The sequence below is a fragment of the Papio anubis genome, chromosome 1 (assembly GCF_008728515.1).
Source record: "Papio anubis isolate 15944 chromosome 1, Panubis1.0, whole genome shotgun sequence".
NCBI classification, from domain to species: Eukaryota; Metazoa; Chordata; class Mammalia; order Primates; family Cercopithecidae; genus Papio; species Papio anubis.
In genome coordinates, this window is record NC_044976.1 from 91,652,632 (window position 1) to 91,659,085 (window position 6,454).

At 42.0% G+C, this 6,454-nt stretch overlaps 1 non-coding gene across 1 annotated transcript; it reads left to right on the forward strand.

The window, feature by feature from the left end:
- Nucleotides 1–5,867: 5,867 nt before the first annotated feature.
- Nucleotides 5,868–5,974, forward strand: LOC116271973. Its single transcript, XR_004180705.1, has one exon. It is a non-coding gene; the product is annotated as a U6 spliceosomal RNA (small nuclear RNA).
- The last annotated feature ends 480 nt before the right edge of the window (nt 5,975–6,454 follow it).

Sequence of the window (6,454 nt, forward strand, 5' to 3'; positions counted from 1 at the left end):
CATAGTTAATATATACATCTTGAAGAGTCTGAAGATAAGTATACACCTGTTTAACATTCACTATAGACGATGCCATAAACATCCCCATCACCCCTAAGATTCCTCCTCACTTTCTCTTTGTGTGTGTGTGTGTGTGTGTGTGTGTGTGTGTAATAAGAATGTTTAGCCTAAGATCTACCCTCTTAGCAAATTTTTAAGCATATTCTACAGTACTGTTAACTATATATACTATGTAGTATGGTAGCTATCTAGGACTTATTTATCTTGCATAACTGAAACTTTTTGCACCCTTTGGCTGACACCTCACCATTTCCATTTCCCCTTTACCCAGTTCCTGGGAAGCACCATTCTGCTCTATGCTTCTGTGAGTTTGACTGTTTTGGATTCCTGACATAAGTGGGTCGCACTCCAATCTTCATACTGCCTCCCACTCCCCCAGTGGGCATGTGACCCAAGTCTGATCAGTCTAGGCTCTCATACCCTGGGGCTTTTCTTCTCTTCCATCGGAGAAGACATCATTGAAACCCTCGTACTTTATTATGCATGTTCTTAGAGACTGTCACCCATAGAGAAAGTAGACAAACTCTTAAATTAAGCAATACATAAGTAAGGATTTCCTAAATGCTTCAAATTCATGTATTTATTCAACATTTATTGAGCACTTTCCATGCTACCTACCTATTGTGCTTGGAACTGGGGAAGCTTATGGCAATGAAAAAAGCAGACAGAAATCCTTGCCCTGAACAGTTCCACAGCTGCCAATATCAGCCATTTGATTACTAAAATTCTGAGCGCTGAAAGGGGGTGCAGAGCACTTACTGGATCCATCAAAGACTTTATGATCAAACAAGTTTTAATACAGATTTTGCAGATGCTAAGACTAATCTACTCAACAAAGCATATTAAAAATGCAAGCTATTAATAGAAAGAGACATTAAAATTCTAATTGTTCAAAGAGCTGAATCACTCTGCTGGTTAGAGATAATATGTAATCAGTTCTGAATCTAAAATGGCTCTGGAAAGTCAAGAGAAGCCACAAGGTCATGCTCACATCTTTCCTCTCCAGAGAATTTCAGAACATCAGCACTGTATTAAAAATAAAATATTTAAAAAAAGAGAGAGAGAGAAAGAGAGAGAAATTCTAGACCTATGAACTGAAAGTGCAAGAATATGAGTTTGGTATTGCGGAGAAAAAAAGTTAAGCTATTCAATCAGTTTAATACAGTAAAAGCCTTCTTAGCAGTGATGCATTTCTATTTTTGTGATTAATTTTATTTTTATATCATTTTATTTAGTGAGGAATAGTTAAGAAAATAAGTAAGAGAATAGAGAAAAAAATAATCTGCTATATTCCTACCACTCAAAATTAACTCCTGTTAATATTGTGGCATATTTGCGTCCAAGTCCTTTTTGATGTTCCTACTATTTTTAAAAACATTGCTCTCTGTCTCACTGTCTCTCTCCATCTTTTTGTCGCTGTCTCTCTCTCTGACTGTGTATATACATATATGTGCACACACATATATACTTCTTTAAAAAATATTGGAACATTAAGTTAATGCTCAAGTCTCTTTTGAATGTTATCCCTCTTGGTTCCCAGAAGTAATCATTATTTTAATTTTTTTTTGTTTTGATACAGGGTCTTGCTCTCTTACCCAGGATGGAGTGCAGAGGCACAATCACGGCTCACTGCAGCCTCCATCTCCTGGGCTCAAGTGATCCTCCTACCTCAGCCTCCCAAGTAGCTGGGACTACAGATGTGCACAATCATGCCCAGTGAATTTATTTATTTATTTATTGAGACTGAGTCTTACTCTGGTGCTCAGGTTGGAGTGCAGTGGCACAATCTCAGCTCACTGCAACCTCCACCTCCCAGGTTCAAGTGATTCTCTGCCTCAGCCTCCCAAGTAAATGGGACTACAGGCATGCGCCACCATGCCTGGCTAATCTTTGTATTTTCAGTAGAGACGGGGCTTTACCATGTCGGCCAAGCTGGTCTCAGGTTCCTGACCTCAAGTGATCCACCTATCTTGGCCTCCCAAAGTGCTGGGATTATAGGCGTGAGCCACCGTGCCAAGCCCCCAGTGAATTTATTATTTTAAACTCGATAAGTATCATTCTATTCCATTTGCTATACTTTTATATACATATGCAAATAAAAGGGATATTTCGCTACTTGCCCAATGCCAGTCTGGGATCACGGTGGGGTAGTTGTAGGACCTGTATGCCCAGATGGACATCTGAATTATAGTTTAGGCTAAGCTGAGAGCCTCACCAAAAAGTACATGCATACAACCATTTTTCTGGAAGGAAATTGTTCCCATCCCGTAAGATAAAATTCAATACATTATTATGTCACAAAGAGCATCACGATTTCCCAATATCTTATCCTGAATAAGTATGAAGACCACTGCTCTGTCAGAGGGGTTGAGAAAAATATTAAGTGAGAAACCCATAGATATCAGGTAATGATCAATGTGTTAAAAATGGAATCAGACCAGGTGTGGTGGCTCGCGCCTGTAATCCTGGCACTTTGGGAGGCCGAGGTGGGTGGATCACGAGGTCAGGAGTTCGAGGCAAGCCTGACCAACATGGTGAAACCCTGTCTCTACTAAAAATACAAAAATTAGCCAGGTGTGGTGGCGCATGCCTGTAATACCAGCTACTCAGGAGGCTGAGGCAGGAGAATCACTTGAACCCAGGAGGCGGAGGTTTCGGTGAGACGAGATCGCACCGTTGTACTTCCGTCTGGGTGACAGAACAAGACTCCATCTCAAAAAAAAAAAAAAGGAATCAAATATGAGAATAGAGGTGAGGGTGCCTAAGTGGGTGAGGGAGGTCTCCAAAGAGGTGACTTTCAATGTGAATACAATAAACGCTGTAAATACAGTGTGGGAGCAAGCCAGAAAATGTCAGGAGAACAGAGCAAATTGGTGCAATGTGATATTTGACATGAAATGCCACACTAGGGCCCTGTGGTTCACATTACAACCTAATGTCTTGAGGAAGAAATGCTAATGATCAGAAATGGGTGCATTTCCTTCACCAGCTACCTGAGTAGCAGAAGGTAAGAGGCCTCAGTCAGTATGTGGTTTGTTAGATTATCAGAAGCTATAACCAGGGGTGACTTGGGGGACTATGCAGGGCTGTTAGGACTTCTGGGGCCCTTAAAAAATGTGCCAGGAGTTTGTCTTTGCTACACTTAAACCTCTCTCAGCTAGTCACGGTGGCTTATGCCTGTAATCCCAGCACTTTGGGAGGTCAAGTTGGGTGGATCACCTGAGGTCAGGAGTTTGACACCAGCCTGGCCAACATGGTGAAACAGCATCTCTACTAAAAATACAAGAATTATCTGGGCATGGTGGCACACGCCTGTGGTCCCAGCTACTCAGGAGGCTGAGGAAGGAGACACTTGAACCTAGGATACGGAGGTTGCAGTGAGCTGAGATCGCACCACTGCACTCCAGCTTGAGTGACAGAGCAAGACTCCATTTCAAAAACAAAAAACAAACAAAAAACACAACTCTCTCTGAGCCTTTTGCCCCTCTGGGCCCCCAGGGCACTCACGCTGCCCAGGGTCATGCCAACCCACCCAGGCATTTCTGGTGGACACCTGTTGTGTGCCAGCCCAGAACTCCTCCCTTCTTTGGGTAACGGAACCCCTTTTCTTCTGACGCATGTTCTTCTCCCCATTACAAACATGTGGTTCAAAAGGAGCGCCACATTATTACAAATCCTGCCCTTTGGCCACATTCGTGAGTCTTTGGGTGGGAACATGACTAAAACTGGGCCAGTCAGAATACTTTGTGCACTGACCACAGAGCATTCCACAGCCTGGTCAAAGCTAGGTCAAACCACAAGCCAAGTTAAGCAGCATCCATCACCAGGATTTTTTCACTTGGAGCTTAAGGAAAGAAATTCAGTCTTTGTCTAGGAACAACATTGTGAGTACCAAGGCAGGGGAACTGTTGACAGTCCTGTTCCTTGCTATGAAGGAAGCTGTGCTGAGAGAATGAAGCCTCATGCAGACAGAAGCTGAGAGATAAGGAAGAGTTAGTGGTATTGGAGCTCCTGCTTCCAGATATCCTGGAATTCCAACTATATCCCCTCTGCAATTATGAAAGGCTGCCAAAAAACCTCCGCCTTTGCCTAATTTAATTGTGCTCAATTTCTTTCATAATACGAATCCTAATATAAATGTCTTCCTCCACATTGCCCTAAGTTCTAAAATTGCCCTCCTGCTCCCCTGCTTCCAAATAAAATTCTTCCTCAAGGTGATAGCCCAAAGTAATCTGGTTGGCTACTTGAAGCAATTCACCCTGCGGTATGGACAATTCAGAAGCTTCCTTGTGTTGATAATGGGGTAGACTACACACAGGTGGGGGCAAGGGCACATGGGAAACCTCTGTACCGTCTAAATTTTGCTGTGAATTTAAAACTGCTGTTTAAAAAAATCTTAAAAGCTTCCCTGGAGCCTTGGTCCTTAAGATTGAACAACTTTATGACCAAGCAATTCTACTTCTGGGTATATAACCAAGAGAATTGAAAAAGGGTATATGCACACCAACATTTGTACATAAGTGCTCGCTTTAGCAGCGCACATACCATTAGGTTGGTGCAAAAGTAATTGCGGCTTCAGACCATGAATTTTAAATCATTATAACTCAGCTCAAACACATCTTTATTCATCAAAGTAGGAATCATTACAATCAACATAATTTTGCCAGTGAGAAATAAGTTTGTTTATTCCTGTAGCATAGGAATCCGTGCTTCGGGATTCCATGAACTCTTGGAAAGCATTTTCTGCATCCTGCTGATTGTGGAAGCATCTTCCCTGAAAAAAGTTGTCGAGATGCTTGAAGAAGTGGCAGTCAGTTGGCAAGATATCAGGTGACTATGGCAGGTGAGGTAAAACTTCATAGCCCAATTTGTTCAACTTTTGAAGCATTGGTTGTGTGGCGTGAAGTCGCACGAAGCGAGGTTGTCATGGAGAAGAGTTGGGCCCTTTCTGTTGACCAGTGCTGCAGGTGTTGCAGTTTTTGGTGCATCTCATGGATTTGCTGAGCATACTTCTCAGATATAATGGTTTCCTCAGGATTCAGAAAGCTGTAGTGGATCAGATCAGCAGCAGACCACAAACAGTGACCATGACCTTTTTCTGGTGCAAGTTTGGCTTTGGAAGTGCTTTGGAGCTTCTTCTTGGTCCAACTAATGAGCTGGTCATTGCTGACTGTATAAAATCATTGCACGTCACAATCCGATCTAGAAATGGTTTGTTGTTGTTGCGGAGAATAAGAGAAGAGGACATTTTAAAGCAATGATTTTTTTTTTTTATTTTTGCTCAGCTCATGAGACATCCACTTACGGAGCTTTTTCAGCTTTCCAATTTGCTTCAAATGCTGAACAACCATAGAATGGTTGACGTTGAGTTCTTCGTCAACTTCTCATGTAGTTGTTAAGAGGATCACCTTCGATGATTGCTCTCAGTTGGTCGTCGTCAACTTCCGATGGCTGGCCACTAGGCTTCTCATCTTCAAGGCTCTTTTCTCCTTTGCAAAACTTCTTGAACCACCACTGCACTGCACGTTCATTCGTTAGCAGTTCCTGGGCCAAATGCATTGTTGATGTTGCAAGTTGTCTCCCCTGCTTTACGATCCATTTTGAACTCCAATAAGAAAATTGCGTGAATTTGCTTTTTGTCCAACGTCATTTACATAGTCTAAAATAAACATAAAATAAACAGCAAGTAATAAGTCATTACCAAAAAACAAAAGCAAGAAATATACATTAAAATCATGTATAACATAACCACATTTATTTAAGAAAGTATTCCAATATCAAACAGCAAATTTCAACAATGCAAAAACCGCAATTACATTTGCACCAGCCCAATAAAACTGGAACAATACAGAGAAGATTAGCATGGCCCCTGCACAAGAATGACATGCATATTCAGAAAGCATTTCATATTTTTCCATTAAAACTTCTTTCACCTCGGCCAGGCGTGGTGGCTCACACCTGTAATCCCAGCACTTTGTGAGGCCGAGGCAGGCGGATCATGAGGCCAGGAGATCAAGACCATCCTGGCTAACACAGTGAAACCCCATCTCTACTAAAAACACACAAAAAATTAGCCAGGCATGGTGGCAGGCGCCTGTAGTCCCAGCAACAGGCTGAGGCAGGAGGATGGCGTGAACCCAGGAGGCAGGGCTTGCAGTGCGCTGAGATCGTGCAGCCTGGGCGACAGAGTGAGACTCTGTCTCGAAAAAACAAAACAAAACAAACAAAAAACTTCTTTCACCTCAAAAAACCCTTATACACAAATGATCATAGCAACATTGTTCATAATAGCCAAAAAGTGGAAACAACCCAAATGTCCATCAACAGATGAATGCATTTAAAAATATGGTTATTTATACAATATAATCTTATTCAGCCATAAAAAGGAGTAAAG